The sequence below is a fragment of the Salminus brasiliensis genome, chromosome 10 (assembly GCF_030463535.1).
Source record: "Salminus brasiliensis chromosome 10, fSalBra1.hap2, whole genome shotgun sequence".
Classification (NCBI taxonomy): Eukaryota; Metazoa; Chordata; class Actinopteri; order Characiformes; family Bryconidae; genus Salminus; species Salminus brasiliensis.
The window spans coordinates 38,266,205-38,290,238 of NC_132887.1; the positions used below are offsets into that span (position 1 = coordinate 38,266,205).

A 24,034-nucleotide genomic window follows, 5' to 3' on the forward strand; every position below is an offset into this window, starting at 1 on the left:
TTGGGACGGGAACGCCAAGCTGAAGGTCTACATTTGGGTTAGGAAAAGAAGAAAATGAGATGAGATCATGCACTTAACTGCTAGAAATTACAGAAGAGATTCATCACTCATACAGCCACAGTATTCATTTCAGCTGTGGAGAACCTGAAGTGCCTTCTAGGCCCAAAAGATTTTTGGAAATTAACACATTTCTAATACCAAAGAATAACATTCTGTGACCAGATAAGATCCGATTTTACTTTCCCACGCAAAAATAAAAAGCCACACTGATCCACCAAAGCTGGGCCTTGAACCTGCAAACTCTTGATAGGGCCAACATTTAGATGTTTTCACCCCTCAGTGGAGACGACTGGTAGAGGCAATACAGTTTACCTAGAAAATGTGTTCACATGTTCATCCAATCAGATTTGGAAACATGCTTCCTAAACTGAAAACCCTCAGAGTAAAGTCCAAAGCTTTATGCTTTTCCTCTCCAATGATCTTCAGGAGGACCTCAGACTTCTGCTAACACCTCCTGTTGTGTGTAAATGTCACCCGGCACAAGCAATTGTTAGCGTGACCACCAAATAACACACTTCGTTCTGGATCTAACCAGAGCTTTCTGCCCAGTAGGGGTCACGTCTAATTTAGCCTTGCACCCATGGCCCGTTTTTGACCTTCTTTGTATTCCACCATTGGAATTCCCATCAAAAAAGGCTGAAGATCTTCATCAGAATCTGTAATCTGGATTTTGCCTCCTTTCAAAACCGCAGCTGGATTTACAAGTTCCCAGCATAGCTCCTTTGAAAGATTCAGGCTCCCAACAACTGATAAAACTAAAGTGAATGAGGTGTAAGAGGCTTTACTCCTAAGGGCGCTCCACTCCAGGCAATACCACCTCCAGCCCGAGAGCATTCCTTCAGGATCAGCCTCATCCACAGAGACAGGGAGGAGGAGGACGGTGATGATGACACACACATTCTCAAAAAGGAAACACTCTGATGACAGAGCTGACGTAGCGTGTCATAACAAGTCGTTGGAGCACAACAGGGCGGCTAAACACTCCAGAAGGAAACACTCATTTACGGATTGGCAGTAAGGCAGAGAATTTGTTTTGGGGGGGATCCAAACACCGTGCAATTCAGCAACACACAAGTAAACAGTACTTTCTATGAGTGTTTTTAAAAGCGATAGAAACCTCTTCAAGCAGCTTTCTCAGACTATCAGCTCTCTAAACCTGCTGAAAACTCCCTTTTAAGCCAAAGAGGGACAGAGGGAATCATTTCCCCTGCTAGAATCTCTGGCAGTAGCTATCTTTGGGGATGGCTCTTTGAATGAGCCAAAGCAAACACACCAGTTCACGCTTCCCAGTGAAAAACTGCTGACCCAGGATAATTTTTATATCTCGAAAAACAATCTCCACTCCTGCAATCATTAATTCTCTTAGTTGTCGCAGCAGGTTCTGCTTGTTCTGAGGTGTAACTTGACATTGTAGATCAACATTTTCCTCTATGATAATTATGACAGATCTTCTGACCTTGAATTTCTTACTCTCAAGATCTTTTGGTGATGTTCACAAGCCACTGTCTTCTGAGTTCTTGGACGTTCAAGTCTTAATCATGCCTCAAGCCTCTTTACAATTCACAGTCAATTCACAAGTCTGAGGTACGAGTCCGAGTCAAGTCACATGTGTATGAGAGGTGAGAATCTAAGTCAAGTCTAAGTGTGAGTCTAAGTCAAGTCTCGAGTCTCTGAGATGCAAGTCTGAGTCAGGTTTGAATATCCCAGAGTCTGAGTAAAGTATCAAGTGTCTGATACAAGAATCTAAGCTAATGCTCAAATCTGTGAGGTGCGAGTCCAAGTGTAATCTTATATCGCTAAGGTTCTTGAAATCAGAGTCAAGTTTTGAGTATCTGAGGGGCGAGTCGGAGTAAAGTATTTGCTGTGAGAATCCAAACCAGTTCTCAAGTCCTTAAAACCAAGGGTTATAATAAAACTATAAAAATAAATGAAAAATATATTGTCAGACAGACATTTAGATCTTACTAAATTCTCAAACTGATATTAAATGGTATATTTCTTAAACTCTACGATGCTGGAGTACTGCACTAAAATATCTGCATATTGTTCATTTCGATGCATTTGTAATTGTACAGAAATAATGTTCATATCTCTGCAAACCTGATCCAGGTGGACTGAGTACAAATCTATACAATTAATAAAAGGGGTGAATGTATAAATATCAGGGTCATTGATCTGTAGATCCATTCCTGCTGTGCTGAACCTGTGTTCTGTCTGCTCTACTGTACAGAGTGCAGTGTGACCCCACAGCCAATCACTGCACAGAGAGAGTGAATGGGATGACAAAGCCTTTTAGAAGAGACAGAGAGCCAGTGCATACTAATATCCCCTCAACTTGCTCGCTTTCACCATCTCTCTCGCCCCTCTACATTCCTCTTCTCTCTCAATGACAAAGACCTCCTCTTTCTCCCAAAATCACACAGATCACTCAGCACTTTAAGCTTCTCCTATAACGCGTTTATGGATCTCAATTTACTCTCCATTTTTGAGACTGTAGTCTCTGTCCACTTAAAGAGCATGTAAGCTAATTCTTGACATACATTTTAAAGCCCGGAGGTCCAAGAAACAAAACCAGACAATTTAGTAACATCATTCTGTATCTTAGAACTTAGACCAGACCGTGCCAATAACCCGGTTTACTTCTGGTCACTTCATCTGACCCTTCTTTTGAGACATTCCTTGGTCGGTTTACTGGAATGAACCTCTGCTTCAGCTTTAGTTTTGTGGACAGATAGTCTCACACTGCCCTTAACCACCCTCTGATACAATTTAAAAAAATGATATTGGATTAAAAAAAAAAAAAAAAAGACAAATGATTTTCTTGGGGAGGTTGGTTGGGGATTTATTTTTTGGTTAAATGCTTGTGCATAATTTACTTTTGTTCTGGTATTTCCCCCTTTGGCTAAAACATCCTCAATTACGCATTTCCTATAACTGTCTAACAGTCTCTGACATCAACTGAAAGAAAGATTTTCCCACTCTTCCATGCAGAATTCTTTCAGCTGGGGTTTCTTTAATGCACTGTTCGTTTTAAATTACCCAGGATTCAGATCTGGGCTTTGATTTGGCCATTCTGGAACTCCATCTCTTTTTTTTTTTACGTAAAATGCTTTTGTTCTGATTGACTGCGCTGTATTGTACTACATACGAAAATTTGTCTGGGCTACAACACTCTGCAAATCCTGCCAAACTGTGCTGGAACAGCAGATATACTGTATGTGCATTTGAAATTTCTTGTTTTACAAAAAAACTAAAAAAACGAAATAATTCTGCTCTCTGCTGCTTCATTCACAAAGCAGTCCAGGCTAAAACACCTGTAATTCCAACAAGAACGGGCACGGCTAACCTGCTGCAGGCCGCGGAGGTGGACATACCAAAGAGTGCTGCTTGCCATGACATCATAAAAACACTGAATTGAAACCAGGCTCTTTTCGCAGCTTGGTTTCCATATCTGGACTTAAACATCTTTCCATGTCAGATCCTTACTTCACTCAATAAAGCAAGGAGAGTTTCGTTTTCCATGATATGGGCTCTTTAACACTCCCCCCTGACAGCAAGCCCAGCAGTGCCACCAGTTTTATGACGGGGGAGGAGGACACTGTGCAGCCTAAACAGCTCCCAGTTTACTGTGGCCACACACTCTCCACATCATCTTTCATTCTCTCGCACACGTACCTCAGGGAAAAGTAAACTGAGCGAGAGCGAGCAAGAGAGAGAGGAATAGAGAAAGAGAGTGTAAGAGGCAGTCTTGCTTATTTAAGAACAAACCACTGCAATTAAAACAACTGTCAGCAGTCACACCAAACTGACCAGAGCACACTTGTGCGCGCACACACAGACACACACACTCATATATACACACACACACACTCATCACTGTCGCTGACAGGAGAATGTAAAGCTGTCGTTTCTACTGAGAGAAAAAACCCTCAGAGATAAAGCCTCTAAATCCCCATTACTGAATTGTGGGATGTAATGAAGGAAGCGTCAGTAGTTCTGCATTTATCCAAGAAAATAAAAAGAAGGGATGTATCTGATGGTACAGTAGAACAGTGCACCCCCACTCCAGAATCTGCTTAATTATTCTGATTAGGTCTTTTTCAGGAGTTTTGTTTGCCAGCCTACTTTCTAGGCCATAGCGTATCTCAGACCGTATTCACTGAGCTTACAGCGCAGAAGCAGAGTGGAGTTTCCCCCTGGATACCCAGTTTCCCAGCGAAGTACAACTCTAGTACCACTCCGCTACGTCATGTAATGATCAGAAAGGGCGCCATGCAGGTCCTGCAGACGGCCGACCTCTTCCAACCAAGGCTGGAAGTGTCCATCACTTAATTCCTACGTGTAACCCTGCCTCCTTATGATAGAGCAGATTAAGATATTAAAAACTGATGAATTAACTCCAGTGAATTTGGAGATAAATACCGTGGTATACAGTATTATGGCTATACTGCTCAACCCTAGCTTACAAATCTTTGCTTTTTTCACTCTAAAACTGTACAAAACATACATAATACATTAATATTCCTTACAATATCAAAAAGAATACTTCATCTTAATGTTTATGCCTGTATGAAATTCATTCAGTTCATCTTCTACTCACTTAACTATTCACAGTAACAGAAATTTTGACCAGAGGTGCCCTATCAAAGATTATTTTTTAATAGGGGCATCACAAAACCTCGAACATAGCTTGTTGATTGGTTTGTAGTTGTGGAGAATGACTTTGCTGTGTAACATTATTGACCTGACACAGGGCAATCAATGCCAGTCTGGGCCTGGCAGTAATAACTGTAATTATACAGGGTGTGGGGGGGAAAAAAAGTTTCTGTGTAAATGTGTGGCCTTGAGGCATGGGTCACCTACCAAATCACCACTCTACTGTTGTGCTCTTTCAATTGCAATAGTGAATGGTTGGCAAGTTTTCAAGCACCATGGATACAGTATCACCAGTAAGTATGGTGAAGATCAATGTGCTGTCAAATCTGCTCAAGACTGAACTAATCAATGGGCATGTAGTGTCTCGTGCCTCCAGAACAAGCCAAACCCATGCTCGGATTACAAACATATTTATGAGATGACACCACAGTGTCCTCAGGGAACCCACCTTTCCATCTGTAGGCAGCTTAGCAATGATGAATTTAAAACGACTACCAAAAAAACATCCAAAATCTTCTCCACATCGGTTCTCAGAGGCACAAAATCTGCGATCTAACTCCAGGAGGAAGAGCCATGTTTTGTCTGGTGTTCCTTGGCAGGCAGAGATAAGAAACCTTCTTGGCCTCTCCTCTCCAGGCTTTTAGATGCAAGAGTCTGCGAGTGTATGTTAGATATTAATCACTGAGCTCATCGCCTGCTTTTCACTCTCCTGCTCCAACATCACAAGTTCTGGACCAGCTGTTGTGACTACAAACGGAGTATTGCAGGAGTGTCCAGACTGAGACCACCCGACTACACATGTGGAATCTGGCATTCTCCAGCTTGTTTGGTATGACAACCAGCGGCCACACCGGCCCTGTGTGGGTACGACTGGACTACCCTGGCATACTGGGCTCAATGGGATCTACTGGAAAAGAGCAGAGAACATGACCCCAACCCTGATCCTGTTTAAGCACGAGAGACGCCACGATTCGCCTGAAAGGTGTCGAGATCTAGATTGGACTTACATTTGAATTAGACTATATGGACAAAAGTATTAGGACACCTGCTCATTCATCCTGCCTTTGTTGGAGTAACTACAGAAGGCTTTGTACTAGATTGTGGAGCATTGCAGTGAGGATTTGATTGCATTTAGCGACAGTGAGGTCAGGATGTTGGATGATTACCATGCCTTGCCCACGCCTGGCATTAGGCAGCATGGTGCCATTAGGTTCAAGTTTATCTGCTCCAGAGAGTCCTACTCTACTGGCAGTACTTTGCACATCTGTGTCAGCAATGGGTGCAACGTAAAGTGGCTGAAAACATTCATTAGAACCAGTGTCCACAAACATTTGGACTTATAGTGCATGTTACACAGGTAAGAGTATGTAGTGTTAGGACTCTTCTTTGCCACAAGGCTAAATAGCCTACGCAGTTGGTTTGACCAGGTTTAGTAGATGTCTTTACTAAAACAGACCTACCAGGAACTGATGGTTCTCCTGCTACTGAGGAGGTTCTGTACTCCTGTGGAAGGTGCTGGTTCGGTGTCTAGCCGTCCAAATGGAACTTGCTGATTCAGTGGGATTTAGAAGTGCATGACTGCACAGCCTTCAGAGAATGTCACGGGTTCTCCATCTGCTTCTCAGGGGCTCACAAGGAAACATCGGCTGTTGGAAACAGGCCCTCTGGATGCGGTAGCTTTAGCGATTAGCAGATATGGCCTCAAGAGTGTTGCATAAGAGAAAGGCTAAAAATCTGAGCAAAAACAACAGCTTCCCCTCAGCATGACAGGTCACTGTTTACAGTCTAAACACTAGGCCTCAATCCACCTGTGTTTTTCTCCAACCATTCAAACACCCATACATTATTTGTTCAAATGTTTGTGGACACCCCTTCTAATGAATGCATTCACCGTCTAACGGTAGGTGTGGGTGAGAGGGGTATAACAGAACAATAGAATTGAGCTTTGTAACAGTGGACGTTGCTTCATCCAATACTTCTGAGATGACTTAGGGAGTTGGGCATGAGGTGTGGTGGTGACTCGGACAACTGATTTACTCAATCACTGTTCTCCAGATTGCTCATTTTCCCTACATAGACACTAATTCCTCCACCTATTGCATCAGTACTCCAGATACACCACCCTACTTGAAAACACCTGGTAGAACTCAAAGAGCTTCTTAAGTAGTAAGGCTATCCTCTCTCAAGCTCCTGTTAACTAACCCTGTTCACTTACTGCATCACTAATGTATTAACAAGTAAGTTACAGTTACACAACATGGCCTTCACAAGACCTCTGAAGGTGTCCTGTGATATCTGGCGCCAAGATGTTAGCAGCAAATCCTTTAAGTTATCCTGTAAGTTGTGAGGCGTTGCCTCATCAATGAGCCTTTGGCATCCATGACCCCTGGTTGTCCTTCCTTGGAGCACTAATGGTAAATATTGACCACTGCATACCAGGAAGACCCCCCCCAAAACCTGCCTGATGTTTTAGAGATGTTCTGACCAAGTCGTCTCGAACATCACAGTTTGGTTCTTGCCAAAGTGTCTCAGATTCTAACGCCTGACCATGTTTCCTGCTTCCAACAACAAATCATCTTTAAGAACTATTATATAACTCAAATATTATTCACTTCACATCAGGTGGTTTTAATGTTATGGCTGGCCAGTGGCTGTACATGGAAAATGAAACCTGGAAACCAGCATTGACCACCCATTTCAGTGCATCCCTATTTATCATCATCACCACAGCAGAACCGTTTTTGATGCTATATAGAACCATTTATACAGAACCACCGTCTTATGAAGGTTTTCAACCATCCAGAAACATTTGAAAAGTGGTTCTTTGAGTTATTGGGGTTCTATACAGAACCACTATCTTTAGTAAACACACCTTGATTAGGTGGCTTAAAGGGTGTGTGTGTGGGGGGGGGGCTTCTGGTTCACAGGACTCTGTTATTTGCTAAGCAAATTAGCAGCAGCAGGAGCAAATCTGGCCCCTGACTCACGCTGATGCAAAGCGAGTTGGACAAGCATGGCGCCAGACAATACACCAGCCCATCAAACAGCTCTCGCTCTCTCAGCTCTCTCATATCTGACCAGCATCAGGAATGGCCCTCGCCCTTAGGCCGGCGAATTCCTAAAAGCACGGCAACTCCGAGAGCGAGGAAACTAGCGTGCTTGGAAAAGAACGGTGAGACGGAGGAGGTATAACCGAAACGAACATTCCTGGAGGGCTTCACTGGAGAGCATGATTTGAAGGTGCGGAGATGTTTTAGAAAGAAAGAGCTGAGCACCTGCAACAGAGCTTCTAATGAAGAGAGTAGGCATGTTGGATGGAAAACAAAAAAAATTGCTTCACTCCTTAAAAGCAATTTTTTCCACAAAAAAAGCATAATGCCATATAAGATAACTTTTAGTGGATGGTTCCTTGGAGAACCATGTTTGAACCTTACTCAATTACTCAAGGGCCTCCACGTAATGAAAAGGTTCTAGAAAGAAGCCTTACAACAAAGGGTTCTCTTCACAAGTGGAACCATAGATAAGAGGCTTTCCAGTTTTTACTGCCTTTTTAAAGATCACCTTTTCTGAAGTAGATCCTGAGAACAATCTAACCAGACGAAGAACCACCTGAGCATCCGGGTACTGCCTCGAGTTGTTGTGGTTCCATACCTCAAACAGAACGGTTCAGACTTTTGCCAAAAAACACACAACCAATGCAGGAAAAGCGTGAACCCAGCAAACAAACAAAAGAAAGGCTGAAACCCATTACTATAAGCAACCAAAAGTGGCTGCTCCACGAAATCATCAGAAGACCCCTGTCTAGGAGAGCGCAGAAGAAGCAAAAAGTGAGTTTCTCATTGAAATCAAGGACGTGAACACCAGAAACGTCAAACATTAGGCCAGAAACTGAATGGATGTGCCCCTGAAGGACATGCAGCGTGCACCTTTATGCTGGACAAGGCCGACAAAACTGACCTTCGTGGAGCAGCCAGACTTTCTACAGTGTTCTCCACCACGGACTATACAGGTAACTCAATTAACACGCAGGTAAATTAGACATTTCTGAGCGTTCTGGCACTGTCCGAAAATAACTTGGAGATCCTTCATCCCTTCATGAAGTATATAGCTACTTCTATACTACCTATGCAGCAATCTGTCCAGCTACCATATCCACCATATGGAGCAGACAGTAGTACAGCTCCCTCACAGGGGGGGGGTAGATCACTCAGATTTGGAGGTTTACAGCAGGACAGAACTGCCATACAGACTATTATTTTTAAAAATCATAACCAATGGGGTGTTTGGGAGACTTTTTTATAGGAAGAACTGTAATTAAAGTCTAATTCTTTGTCTAAAATTAGAAGTAAATGACCAATCACGAAGCCTCAATCTGATGTAAACAAACAGTGGCTGTAAACTGTGTAGCTACTCCTTTAACTGCTGACTTTCTCAAACTGAGGACTACAGAAATGTCTGAAACAGCAGTGCTCATTTTTATATAGAGAGAAAAACTGTCAAATACTTAAAAAAATGATCAATTAGAGAGTCCAATCCCTCCCAGCTTAGCTATCTATCTAGCTACTGCGTCGACTCTATTAGCGTTAGCTGGCTAAATTAGTTAGCTAGCTGGACTTGCCACATCTGCAATTGGGAGAGGAAACTGCTGGTTAAGTGTCTGTCAGAGCTGTCTCCAAAAAAATACACCACATTGACAAAAGTATTAGGACAGCTGCTCGGTGACTTCTATATTCATATTAAACAGAGTTGACCCTGCTTTTGTTGGAGTAACTGTCTCTACTGTTTACCCCCCCACACCCCCCAACTCATCCTAAAAGGACTGGATGGAGCACCATCCATCATCCCAGAGAATACACGGCTCCACGGCTCAACGCTGGGGGGCTTTATATGCTACCCCTCTAGCCCACGCCTGGCATCGGGGCATGGGGAGTCACGTGGATCTGCTCCAGAGAGTCCTATTCTTTTGGCAGTAGCTATCTACCTCCTTCTTTCTCTACAGGGACTAGACAAGCTGTCTCAGCAACGAGTGCAACTTTATAGCTATAGCTGAATGTGTTCATTAGCAGGGGTGTCCACAAACATTTGGACACGAGCCTCGACTGCCTAGCTATCGCTATACATTTGTGATGGGGATTTTAACGGTCGTTTTTTGGAGCTGTTTTTGGATTAATGTGAGCTCCCTACCTGGATTATAGACATTAGTTAACATTTTTTACCAAATTAATGTTGACATTTTGCCTGGAAATATGGAAATATGAGGACTTTGAGCTGTCAGTAGTTAACGAGTCAGAACCGCGACGTTAGCCACTCCTTCAGCTCTCCAAAATCTGAGCGAATTTCGAGAACACCACCCAAAAAAAGTACTGGAACCTGGAACTAACTATTTAGATAGCTATCTAGAACCCTAGCTAGCTAGCTAACTATTTCTGAGGTAAATTAGCCAGCTAGCATAACACCGGCGCTAAGTACTAACCGCCGTCGCTCGCGCCCGTAAACTCTCTCAGAGCGGCCGGGCTGCGGAGCCCCTCTCCCCCCTCCCCAACTTTTAACGCGAATTTCCCGAAACTCCTCCAAACCCTGCGAGGTCGGGCTGCACTCACCATGTTTCGGGACACTCCCGGGGTGAATGCAGCGCTGGCCGGGGTTCCTCCGGGCTGCGGACTCTGTTCAGCGGGCTGTTAAACCGCCCCTCTCGCCGCTTCTCGGAGGACTCTGCAGCTTAGCTGACTTTCTCTCCGCGTTCCCATGGCTGCAAAACGATCCGCGCGAGAGCCCGCCTCCCGCTGCGAGCCCATTGGTGGAGACACCCGAGCCGCGCTGCTGATTGGCCGCCGAGCGACTCCATCACATTCCACCGCGAGAGACGGTGAGAGTCTGACACACGCGTTCCAGGGCGGAGCACGTGACCGGTGAGGTGGCCGTGTGAACAGCTGGAGCGCATCTGCACTCTCAGCGTGGGCCGTTCAATTAGTCATTAAAGCGCTCTGTAATTAATACCAATTAATGCAGCTGTAATCATCTTATTATATTATTAATCTATTACTAATCTATTATTTTATCCGGGGTGCAAACGTTTGGCACAAGTAACACCCAAACACAGCAACCACTGAGGCACTTAGGATGCCAAAGCAACCACCTAGCAACACTATAGCACCCGTCTTGCAACCGCTTAGCAACGCTATTGTAAAAACCTGGGATACCATATCAACCACATAGCCAACACAACATCACAGGAACCATCTAGCAACACCATAGTGACCATTTAGAAACACCATAGCAGTGAAGTCAGATACATAGCAACCACATAGCCAACATTACAGGAACCACCTTGCAACACCATAGCAGTCAAGTCAAATACCATAGCAACACTATAGCACCCGTCTTGCAACCGCTTAGCAACGCCATTGTAAAAACCTGGGATACCATATCAACCACATAACCAACACAACATCACAGGAACCATCTAGCATCACCATAGTGACCATGTAGCAACAGCATAGCAGTTAAGTCAAATACCACAGCAACACTATAGCACCCGTCTTGCAACCGCTTAGCAACGCCATAGTTAAAACCTGGGATACCATATCAACCACATAGCCAACATTACAGGAACCACCTTGCAAACCATAGCAGTCAAGGCAGATACCATAGCAACACTATAGCACCCATCTTGCAACCGCTTAGCAACGCCATTGTAAAAACCTGGGATACCATATCAACCACATAGCCAACACAACATCACAGGAACCATCTAGAAACACCATAGTGACCATTTAGAAACACCATAGCAGTGAAGTCAGATACCAAAGCAACACTATAGCACCTGTCTTGCAACTGCTTAGCAATGCCATTGTAAAAAACCTGGGATACCATATCAACCATATAGCTAACATTACAGGAACCACCTTGCAACACCATAGCAGTCAAGTCAGATACCATAGCAACGCTATAGCACCCGTCTTGCAACCGCTTAGCAACGCTATAGCCTAAACCTATGTGGAACTGTGTTCTCTGGAGTGATGCTGCTCCATCCAATACTGTTGGGGTGAGCTGGGGAGTTGGGAATGAAAATGGGACGGCGATTCATCAACGCTCTTGTTGCTGAATACAATCAAATCCTCACTACTCCTTTTTTAATATGCTTGATTTCAAAAGAATATGTCCAAATACTTTTGTCCATCTAGTGTACCCTGTGTAACCTATTTTTCACGCACATACTGGGATACGACAGCAAGTAAATAGCTAAAATCACAGGAACCATCTAGCAACACCATGGCAACCATCTGGGATACCATGGTAACCACCTAACAGCACTACAGAACCTGCCTGTCTTTGGGACACCTGAGTTTATCCTGCTTTTGTTGGAATAAGGCTTGGAAAAAGGCTTTCTGCTTGATTTTGGAAGAACATTGCTGTGAGGATTTGGTTGCATTCAACGACAAGTGAGGTGTAAGTGAGGTCAGGATGTTGGACTGATCCCCACCCAACTTCACCCCCAGACTTGGTTCCAGGTGTTCTTAGCTCATGAGCTGCAGAACGGTACCCTGTCGCCCTCTGGCGGTCACAGCGTGCAATGATACGTTTAACAGACCCACGGAGGCCTCGGCTGCAGCGTTTGAGTTTTAAACTGGGGAGTGAGGGGTCCAGCAGTCCGGGAACACGTTCGCAAATGTTCAGATGACTTTCAGGTGGGTCTGATCTGATCATCTGTGCCTTGTACACAAACCTGTCCAGTCAAGTCCATCAGATCTAGCACATGGGGAGCAATACTGCCTTAACCTTCTGCAGCACATCACTCAGCTGCACCAATAATACTCCTTGGGCAAGACTCCTAACTCTACACTGTGCCTGGAGCCTGGAGCCTGGAGCGCCATAGGTACAGAAACACCTGAACGTGACTGCTTAAAGCTGCTGAACTGCTCCAGTAAGAACGAGTGTAAATCTACGAGCAGGGCTTAATGACTGGGCTGGGGTTTGAGGCCTTGGTGTTGGGCACCACCCTCCAATCACACAGAGGGGGATACAGGAACAAACAGACGCAGGCAAAGAGGCTAACAATGCGAATAACAATGAAGGGAGGGGAAGAGGCTGTTTGTGAACTGCATTTGGGGGTGGGGGGGTGGAGGACTGTGATAAGCTTAGCAGATCCTCACTGAGATTCTACTGAACTTTGACGATTTTTGAAGTAGGGGAACTTTTATGTCCCCAGGTTGTAAATGTATTAATTATTGCACCTATTGCAGTGTTCCCTTTTTTCTCGTGATTAGGTCCTGCCAAACAACCCATACATTCGTAGACACGCTCCAGACACTAGTCTCCTTCGATACCTGCAAAGCCAGCCACCGCCCCTGTTCCAACTGCCACCGCTGCAACATCGCCAGGCAGCCAAAACGTTTGGAGGAAAGCGCCGGGTCTCCAGCATCACCACACATGTTGTTAGATGCCTGTGGCAGCCCACCAAGAGAGAGCACGATGCATCTGCTGATGGCAAAGCTCGGGATTCAAACTCACGACCCTCATTTAAATCTAAAAATATTTTAATTGTATATACGCTCAGTCTGGACTGTAATCAAGCTTAATTATTGCTAATTTTATTCATTTATTTTTCATTGTAAGAGGAAGGCTGGAAGGTTTATATGAGAATTAATTGTGCTTTTATTAGATTCACACCTCAAAGATGCTCCTGTACTCATACAGGAATACATGACATGCAGAAACAGTTTTAAACAACAGCCAAAGTTGATGAAACCATCCAACATCCTCATCTCCAGCTCCCAGCACCAACACCAGTCCCCACCTCACTGAGCTGCAGCGCAGCGTTCTGTCTCCCTCTGGTGGCCAGACGATGGAATTACACATTCAAGGACTGGTGGACGGAACCACGACGCTGTACCCTGACTGTGGCTCTCAAACTGGACCTTGGGGACCTCCAGACGGTCCAGGATCTTTCTCCAACCCAACTTACAACACAGAAATAGAGCAAAATTTGAGATCTGATTAGAGAAGCGAGCGAATTGTCTTCAGAGCTGAAATAGCAGCGGGCTTTTTTAAAAGGGATTCCACCATTTTTTACTCAAAATATCTTTAAATATCTCTAGAATGGAACGTTTAACAAAGCTAGAGTGAATTTTAACCAAGTTTAAATATTTATCTTTTTTTTATTTTATTTAATTATGCAGTAAACTGGCCACCAGTAGCCCACAGGTGAATTCCGCCTCATTGGAACGGGCAGAGTGCGGCGTTCTGTCGCCCTCTGGTGGCCAGAAGATGCAATTACACAGAAGATGCAATGGACCACCACCCTCTACTTGCAGAGCCAGAGAACCAGCTGAACTTCTTAACCTGCAGTTTAAGACCATCAGCTCCGAGGCATCACCAACCTCTGGCCTAATACCTTTGGGATGAGTTGGAGAGGCAGAACTAACAATCCAACATCAGCCCACAACCTCACAGATGCTCTTGCGGGGCTGAATACAATCAAATCCTTCCAAAATCTAGTTCAAAGTTTCAGTTTCAGAAGCATAGAGGCGGCTACTGCAGAAAGAAATTGGCACAAAATTCATATTCATTTTTTATTGTTGAGCTAAGCCGGCGTCTACAAACGTTTAGACGTAAAAGAATGCTCCAGAGTCTTATTCTATTGGCAGTACTTTTGTACTAGACTAGACAAGCTGTGTGTGTGTGTGTGTGTGTGTGTGCATTTGCACATCCATGTCAGCAATGGGTGCACCTTAAAGAAGCTGAATGCATCCATTAGACAGGGTGTCCACAAACATTTGGACATATAGTGTACATAAAGCATTAGAATGCAGAATTAATAGAGAGATTTGAGACTTTGAGGCAGAATGCAATCAAATCCTCCTCACAGCAAATGTGAGTTGAAGGTTGAAAGGTTTTCTCAGAAGCGTAGAAGCTGATGCTGATGAAGAAATGGCACAAAAGTCAAATAAACTCACCTGATTGTTGAAGAAATGTTGGATAAGCTGGCGTCCACAAACTTTCCACTGTTCATCCAAGTGTCTGACTGGTAGAAAAGCCATTTCTAGATCCCACTGAGACCCAGAAGGCCTCCATAAACAGCAATATCTGTCCTAGAACACAGAGCTGTATCATCTGAGGTGTTTCTTCCACAGAAATAAAACAGAGGTGGTTCATTTAATACCCCACTCGAGAAGACACTCTCTCATCCTCAGTAATAGTGCACTCTGGGATCTGATTACAGGGTCATAATAACAACCAGCCCACGATCGCTATTCCCTAACCCGTGCACCTCACTGCAACGCAAACCTCCGCAGATAATGGACCCAACCCTGATCCACCCCACCTCATACAGCTAGACCTCAGGCCACACAGGACCCTGAGGATGCCATGCCCAAGTAGTCCTCTATAGTGTGGACTATAGAGGACTACAGCTTCCTAGCATTAGGATGTGGAGCAGTGGACCATCGGAACTGCACCCTCTGGAAGTGATGGAGCTCCTATCCGAACTAATCAACATTGGCTGAATACAAACAAATCCTCCTCACATCAATGTTCCAACAATCTTGAGTAAATGCTTATTAGCGGTTAATCCAGCAAAGGTGGCACAAGGTCCCAAAGAAATAGCATACAAACTGGTGTCCACAAACTTTTGGACATGTAGTGTAAATTGCATTGTTCATGCAGGTCTGTGGCTCTAGTTGTTGGACATCCTTGGGTTGGAAATACAGATCATGTGATCCTTAGACGATACACCATACGGACAAAAGTATTGAGACACCTGCTCGTTCATTCATTCATTGTGAGGATTTAACTGCGTTCAGTGACACGAGCGCAATTAGTGAGGGTCAGGATGTAGGAAGATCGCCACCCCACCTCATCTCAAAAGTACTGGATGGAGCACCATCCATCATTCCAGAGAACACAGTTCTTCCACTGCTCCACAGCTCAATGCTGCTGGGGGGCTTTATACCCCTCTAGCCCACACCTGGCATTAGGCAGCATGGTGCCAATGGGCTCATGTTTATCTGCTCCTGCAGAGAGTCCTATTCTATTGGCAGTACTTTTGTACAGGGACTAGACTGTAAGCTGTGCGTGTGTGTGCTCTTGAAGGTGATGCTGGTGTTGGAAGCAGGTAAAACATGGCAAGCATAAGAATCTGAGCCACTCTGACAAATGCCTTATTGTAATGGGCCAGAACATCACCAAAATATCAGGCTTGTGGGGGCACCTAAGACTCACTGATGCTCATGGAGGCCCCACCTCACAACTTACAAGACGCCTTCTACAAGACGAGGTCTTGTGGAGTCTGTGAATCAAATGGTGAGATATTTTGTGGCGGGACAAGGTCCACTCTACTCAACAGTGTAGTTATGAAGGTCAGGGATGATCTCTGCACGTGTGGCACTAAAAGTGGCTCTTCTGTGTCATCTACACATAAACTGAAGAACTAGGCGTCACATATATTGACCAATGAACGTCCACATGAACACAGTGGAGCGTCACAAACCCAGATTCCTCACAGATGGCCTGCACTCCGGTATGCAACAGACCCATGTCCATTGCCCATACTGTGGCCATGAACAATCTGAACAGGAGTGGAGGGCCCCTAGGAGGACCTGTGGACACTGACCCCATTGGCCTGGTCAGTAATACCTATAATTAAAACACTGTTTGTAAAACACTAAGTTGTAGTTGATGCCCTCAACAGTTTCCCAACCAATGAGGAATCCGTTTAGGCCTACAGACTGACTGCAAGAAGTGCATTAACCAGCGGTTGCTCAGACCATGCTGCTGGCCATCCGCAGCCAGAGCCTGAGAGAGCACAATTGGCCTGGCTCTTGGTCTTCCCACATTACTTCCGTGTGATGCTGGCCATCACGGACATCTACTAGCTCTTTATTATTCTGTTAAAGAGTCCAAATGCATCTGCTATGCGTTTAGTTTAGCACATTTCTATGGAATCCCACAGGGTTCTGTTTTAGGGTTGGTGAAACTGATGCTGCACTCTGAACTCTGGGATTTTAATAAATGCAGAAAGACGGCCTTGATGTCGTACCTCCAGGTACAGAGTCACTTCTGTGAGCAATCTGTTCTACATTCAGCCCCTAAAGGAGAGACTTTCTGCCTAATACCAGCAGATGACTGGACAGCAGGCAATGCCATCAACCCTGCTCGGGTTCTCCAGTGTGTGACTAGAATAGGAAGCATATGACACTTAAACTGAGAATTTCCTGTAAGAAAACGGAATATATTCAAGTTAAAATCGACTAAACACAATTATTAGATAAACTGAGGAAGACTTGAGACTAGATCTGCACACGTTGAAACATGAACACATGATCCTGAGCGAAAACCTCATGATATTGCCCAGATCACCAGAGCAAAGCACACAGGAAGTTGAGAAGGGCTTATGAAACCCGTGACGGGACGATATCACTTGCAGCTCCTACTTAAAGGAACACAAGAGAAGTCGCTCTTCCCCCTTAAGAGGTCACATGGCTCTTATTTGCAACAAGGGTGGTATATTTGGGCACAGACGTGAACCGAAGACCTTTTGCAGGTCACTTGAGGTCAAATCTCAATTTCATGAAAGAAATTGCTTTGTTGATAAATCTAATTTACACAATTTTCCACTTGCGCCAGATGTAGCTGATTAGCCAAGACATGACTGGTGTCCAAACTCAGATTTTGCTGCTTATATTCAGAAATATCTGATAATACATTCTTGAACTGAAGACGGAGGGCCATAAACAGAAACCGTAAACGCAGTCAAGATGAAAAGCTTAAGGCCTCAATAAGGGGGACCTTCTGAACTGCTTATTTTAAGCTACGTTCACATTACCAGGCAGAAGTGACTCAAATCTGATTTATGGCCTTAACATGACGTGAGATCGGATTTCTTCAGAGCTGTGTGGACATGATGTTTTCACTCACTTTGGCTATGTTCCGAATATGATTTTCTGGCATATGTACATTTATGATAATCTGGACAGCCAAAAAACACATGATTTTGATCCAAACCACATCTGGAGGTGGTTTGAAATGCGATTCCAATCCCATTTGTACAGATGTGTCTCAGTCTTGGTGCTCTGGTCGCTCAAATCATATTTCAAAGTTTATTTTGCGTCACTCACAACCTGACAGGCCACTGACCATGGCAAATCCATCTCTCCTGCTTCCGCAGTTGATTAATGAGGCTTGTAATGTGAACGTTCTAATTCGGTTTCCTGCTCTAACAACTCAGGGAGAGCTCGTTAATTAGCCGATTAGCTGGTCATTAAGTGTGTTGGGAGCAGGGCAAACAACAAACTGTGCAGGGCAAGGGGTCCTCCAGGACCAGGGATAGGAACCCCATCGACACATCTGAGTGACCTCAAAGAGGACCTAGATGTGGTTCAAACGGATTACGCCTGGTCATGAGTGAAAGCGTTTTTTGGGGCCCAGGAGCGGTCCAGAGTGGACTCTGGTCTGGTCAAACGCAGGTGAGGGAACCATCCGCTCCCAGCATCATGTGTGGGGTTGCCTGATTGGTTCATTTAGTCATGTGACTGCTAAGACTTATCGCCTGCTTTGCTTAAAACCTTCTCCTATGAGAACGGCTCCTAGTTTGCAGACGTTCCTGTGTGGTGAAATGCCCGGACTTTAAAAAGTGCTGCTTCACTGCTGGAGTGTTTGCATTGGTTCACAGTTCGTATGGAATTCTTCTGGCTGATAGAAAACCAGTGATCTTGAGCTCCTCCCCCAAACGAGCCCAGAATTAGTCCTGGGTAAGAACTCGTGTACTAAGGACAAGTGTAAAAATGCCCCAAGAGAAGCGTGTGGGCTTGCATTCATGGAAGAGATTAGGATGACTCTGGCTTCTTTCATTGTTTGTCAGAAGTGTAGCTCCAGTGTCAAACTAAAGAAGCAGACTTTGGACACCAAACATGTCTTGACCCACTGGGAAAATCTGGGGTAAGTGGACAGCTGTGTACATTTGTATATTCATTGAACCAGTAGTATAAATATAATTGTTCCAAAGGAACAAAAGTATGTTCTATAGTATGTTCTATACACTATTAGTATGTATACAACATACTTAGCCATTCGTTATACGATTAACCACATCTGGTTTGAGAGCAGAAGAGTCGACATTTGATTTTCTATTAGGCCAGTAGTCTAGAGTGGCTGAGAGTGATCAGCAATGGTGTGCGGAGGCAGTAAGAGGACACATGCCGGTCAACCTTAAGCCACATTTCAAAGAAACTTGACCACTGCTGTGCTGTGAGGTCCTGTGAAATTGGACTCTCTTTCTTTCAGAGGGAAATGCAGTTGGTTCCCCCTGACATACTGCAAACGATGAGACCTGCAAATACTGAGCAGAGAAAGTCTGACAGGTTAGGTCAGCATGCAATTACCAAAACAAGGAATAGTTTTCGGGAGGAATCAAATTGACAATTTTCCCTTTACCTAAAGTGTAGCCAATCAGCCAACACCAGAAGCTGTTTAGGGCTTTAAACTAAACAGCCCCTCAGATGGCACCTCAAATACATCCAGGTAAGTGAGGAAAGCTGTGGCAATTTGATTCCTAACCAACTATTCCTTTAAAACTGCTGTGTTATCCAACCACAATACTAAAACAGTCAGTAACTGAAACCCATAATTCACAAGAAAAATAGATCTTTCTCCTTCAAAATATTAAGTACTAACTTTAAAAATTGATTTCCATAACAAAACAGTTCTTTAACACTAAACCGTCCCACCACTCTACCCTCCAATCGATCAGGTACACGTGTGCTATCTCCCCGATCAGCTGGAGTGGGCTTTCCCTCCTCCGAGCCCGTTCTCGGGTGCCGGCTTGTTGGTGAAGTTCCAGTCCACCGGGTTGAGCAGCTGCATGGTCTTCTTGTGCGTCCATATGGGGTTAATGAGGAGGGTGAGGAGGGCGAGGCCTGTGAAGAAGACCAGCCGCTGAGGCAGAGGTATGTGAATACTCAGGTCAGTCCAGTGGCTCCAGCTCACCCACCACATATAGTAGGTCAGAACCATCCGGCAGTGGAACATGTGGATCATGAGCCACTGGTTAGCCTTCCAGAACAGTGTCTGAGCCCAGCCAGCCTACAGAAGAAGAGAGGACGGGTGGGAGGGGAAAATGAGCAAAGGGAAGGAAAGCAGAAGGTCAAACCATCAAGAATATCATCAAAGTTTCATCACTATGTTCTTTACAGATTCTTTACCAGAATCATCTGAGACACCTTTATTTTTAAAAGCGCAGGGCTGCTGTTCACCAGATAGTATTTGGGTGATGGACTGTTCTCAGACCAGCAGTGACCCCAATATGGTAGTGTGCTGGGGTGTGGTGCTGCTAGGTTGAGAGTCGGCCCACCATCAAAACCTGCAGCTCTGTGGTCAGAACCTGACCACTGATGAAAGACTAGAGGACTATCTCCACTAACCGTGCATCACGCCATCACCATGTCAGGGTCACAGCAGTGACACTCAAATGATATATGCTTTGTAATGGAGGCCAACCGGCTAGAGGCTAACAGAGTATGCAGAGAAACAGATGGACTACAGTCTGGAATTACAGAACTACACAGTGCTCCTATATGGAGAGTGACCGGGGATGGTCATAATATTCCGATATGACTGTGTATTAGTTGATTAAAGAAACACAGACACTTAATACATGTTTAATAACTGGAATCGAAGCATTTATAAACACATCTGTAAATGTTATTATAAAAAAAGCGTTTCCACTAATTCATAGTGACCATGTCTGAGGAACATCTGACCAGAGTATGAAAATGATACGGTGTTAAACACTCTACAAGTGCTGCAGAATCGACTGCAGTATTTTAAAAACCTTAACAATGGTCACGGTGGAACAGTTCCTCTTTCTAAGAAACACAGTGTCGGTTGAGGGACCCGTCCCAATGCAAATATGGCTAAAGCTCAGTTTCACACGTGAAAAGTTCACACCTATGTAGAGAAGGGAAGCCTCAAAATGTTGACTATTTTAAAAGCAGAAGCAAAACTAAAGGGATGGATCAGTGACTTTCTGGCTTTCTGACTTTTTGCTCTCCAGCTTAGTTCTCCAACCACGTTAATAGTACAGCACTACTAGTCCGGTGTTTGGTTGGTTTCCTGCAGTGCTGAAGGTCAGATGCTATCCTGCCTTTCCGGACACCTTGATTAGTGTAAATAACTAAAAACAAGTAGAAATGGGAGCCTGGACACTTCAACATTTTAAGCAAGTGATTTTCCGACATTTTAGGAATTTTTGAGACCTATGTGCATCTTGTGGTCTGTTCTTGGGCTGAACTTGCAAGGACAGTCTGATCTGGCCATGTTAATGGCAGTGGCTTTAAATGCTCTCCAGTTGAAAATGATTGAGCTGACATTGGAACGGCCAAAGTCTAACTGTTCGCAGATCTTTTTAACCCCCTTCCCAGATTCATCTGCATCTACAACCTTCTTTCTGAAGGTGTCAGGGAGCTCTGGAGCTGGATCTGGATCTGGCCATGGTGATCTTCACCACTTACTTCAACAATCGAGAGCAAACTAAAGCCAGGCTGACACTACACGAGTTTTACCCCAATTCTCAGTATGGCAGAGTTTATGCTGGTCGGCTTTAGTCTGCAGTTTTTTCGTCAGTTGGAGTTGGAGAGAGAATCGAGTAGTGTGTGTGGGGCGTTTCAGACCAGTCAGAGTAGATCATGTTTGATTTCTTCTTCTTTTTTAACCCAACTCTGAGGGTAACCTAGTAGTTTAAACTGGTCAGTGACTCAATCTGAACAGGTCTCGTCAATCGCCACTGAAAATTGAGTCTGAAAAGTGCAGTTTCCAGCTTTTAGGCAGTTTCAATTTTTTCTATAGTAAAAGTACCTCAACATCTGCCTCGTACGTAGAGTTTGGCTCCAATATGCGCTATGTTACTCATCTACGACTCCCTCTGCAGTCTGAACAGACCATGCTGACTCCCGTCTCCCCGTCCACAACCTCCCGTTTTGGGTCAGCGCAAATGTTGGCCCGAATCTGTGGATCATTGCAGACCCCATCTGGGCCAAACTAACCCATCTCCTTAACCCCAAAGTCCCTGTTTTTTGTTTTTTCCTCCAGTTACCCCTATAACACATCTTGACTTGCTCCCTCACCTTTAGCAGCATCCAGGAGATGCAGGTGAAGGGTGTGCTCATCTCCAGCAGCAGGGTGACCATGGGCAGGAAGTGGCCCACACTGTCCCACACCACGGCCCCAGCAAACCCAGCCAGTGCAAAGGCGTGGTGGACAGCCAGTGGCAGGTCGAAGGTGCGGAAGGCCACGCTGGAGCTGTGCAGCGCCACGTTCTCAAACACGAAGAAGCCCACCGCCGTCAGCACGTTGAACCACGACCATCCGGTCTGGCCGTTCACTTTGTCGTCAAACACGGGGCCGTCTTCGGTGAGAGCCTGCAGACCCGCCACTGTGCTCTGTACACCGAACATGGCTCGCGTTGCCGCCAGGTCCCAGAACACCTACACGGAAGTCAAGATGTTAGATGTTTCACCTGGTCCGTGTTCGACTGTCTGTATCATTTATTTAAAAAAGAATCAATTACTGTCCCATGTAAAAGATTGGTAGCAACCTTTTAGGAAAACCCTGAAACGCACTGCTGGGAAAATACACATACACACCTTTTCTCTAGCAGGCAGAGCACGATACGTATGGGACAGCATGGCAGACAGGATGTGGCAGATGAGGAAGAAGAGGCCGTAGAAGAGGAAGCCCAGGCCGATGATCCGTAGCTGCAGCTCCCTGGAAGAGTACTCCAGGTTGAAGATGCTGCTGGGAAGCTCCACAGGAGTCATGATAGTGGGCTGGGAGGCCATCTTTCCACCCTGTTCGGTCTGGGTAAATTTTTTTTTTCTCAATTGAGCAATAACAGACCTTTCCAACCACCTGCAACACAGAAGGTAAACCGATGATAAGCCACACTGATTCCTGGGAAAGTAGAACGGCGATCTCGAGAGCAGGGACACTTCTCAAGTGGTCAGCCCGTTAAAGAAATGAGGAACTGCTTTATTTCTACCAACTAAAACAGTCCTGTGTATCGCTCTGCCTTCCCGCTGACCGCAAATAAGGTCAATGAGTCTCTATCCTGACTCCAAATGCATTATATAAAGGTAATGTCACTGTACAGCGAAATGTGTCCTCCGCATTTAACCCATCTGGTAGTGAACACACACTCACACACACACTAGTGAGCTAGGGGCAGTGAGTACACACACACACCCAGAGCGGTGGGCAGCCAACTCCAGCGCCCGGGGAGCAGAGAGGGTAAAGGGCCTTGCTCAAGGGCCCAACAGTGGCAGCTTGCCGAGCCCGGGAATCGAACCCACAACCCTGTTATCGATATCCTGGCGCTCTAACCGCTGAGCCACCACTGCCCCATCATACCAATCAGCCAAAACATTAGCACCACTGACAATGATCTGAGACACTTTGGCAAGAACCAAGACCTGTGATGGCTGGAGGACTGGGTCAGAACGTCTCCAAAACATCAGGCAGGTCTAGTGGGGTGTTCGTCTGGTATACCAGTGGTCAGTACCTACCAAAAGTGCTGATGGAAAAAAGGGCCACCTGAGGCTCACTGATGATAGCTAAAGCATCTGCTGCTAACGTCTTGGTGCCAGATACCACAGGACACCTTCACAGGTCTTGTGGAGTTCATGCCAGGAATGGTCAGGTCTGGGGGAAGGACTGAATACCGTTAGCTACACACACACACACACACACACACACACACACACACACACACACACACACACACACACACTCAGCGCCGGGTTTCTCTGTTCAGTGTAAACAACGACACTCTCTGTGCAGTACTGCAGGTTAGCCACCGAGCTAACCGCCTAGCTACAGCTGTTCAGACGTAGCCTTCTTTACCCCCCCCTAAAACGCATTTTTACGCTTTATTTAATTACCTCAGCTACACAAAAAATATGACTAAACGCTATCCGACTTAATGAGCACTGAAATGTCAGGGTTACCTGCTTTTATGGAGCCGTGCTCCGCTCCATTCCTTCACAGCGGCTCCCGGCTCCTCTCAGCGCTCAGTGTCACAGCTATTTGGTCACATGACGAGGCGAGGCGACGTCCCGCCTCCTTCTTTTTGCCGACTTTCACCGATTGGTCAGAGTGGAGTTAATGACGTGTCTGGGAACCAATCAAATGCCAAAGTTCGCTCGAATGTGCGCCACTATTTTTGCAAACGTGTAAATTATTGATTATAATAATAATAATAATAATATATTTGTCTGTGTAAAAGAATAATTATTTAAAAATAAAAAAAATATGTACTTTTCATATGTAA

The 24,034-nt window shown here is 45.1% G+C and overlaps 1 protein-coding gene across 8 annotated transcripts in view; it reads right to left on the reverse strand.

The window, feature by feature from the left end:
* arhgef10 (Rho guanine nucleotide exchange factor (GEF) 10) overlaps positions 1-23,781 on the reverse strand; it is a 99,136-nt gene extending 75,355 nt beyond the window's left edge. For 2 of the 8 annotated variants that reach the window (XM_072690042.1, XM_072690036.1), the window contains exon 1: positions 10,317-10,593. The gene's annotated coding sequence lies outside the window, so the exon portion shown is untranslated. Of the gene's footprint in view, positions 1-6,176; positions 6,345-10,316; positions 10,594-13,347; positions 13,677-14,672; positions 19,795-21,833; positions 22,194-22,352; positions 22,618-23,711 lie in introns of those variants that run through there. The other 6 variants (XR_011980534.1, XM_072690041.1, XM_072690040.1 and 3 more) reach the window with 6 other exon arrangements.
* Between the last annotated feature and the right edge of the window lie 253 nt (positions 23,782-24,034).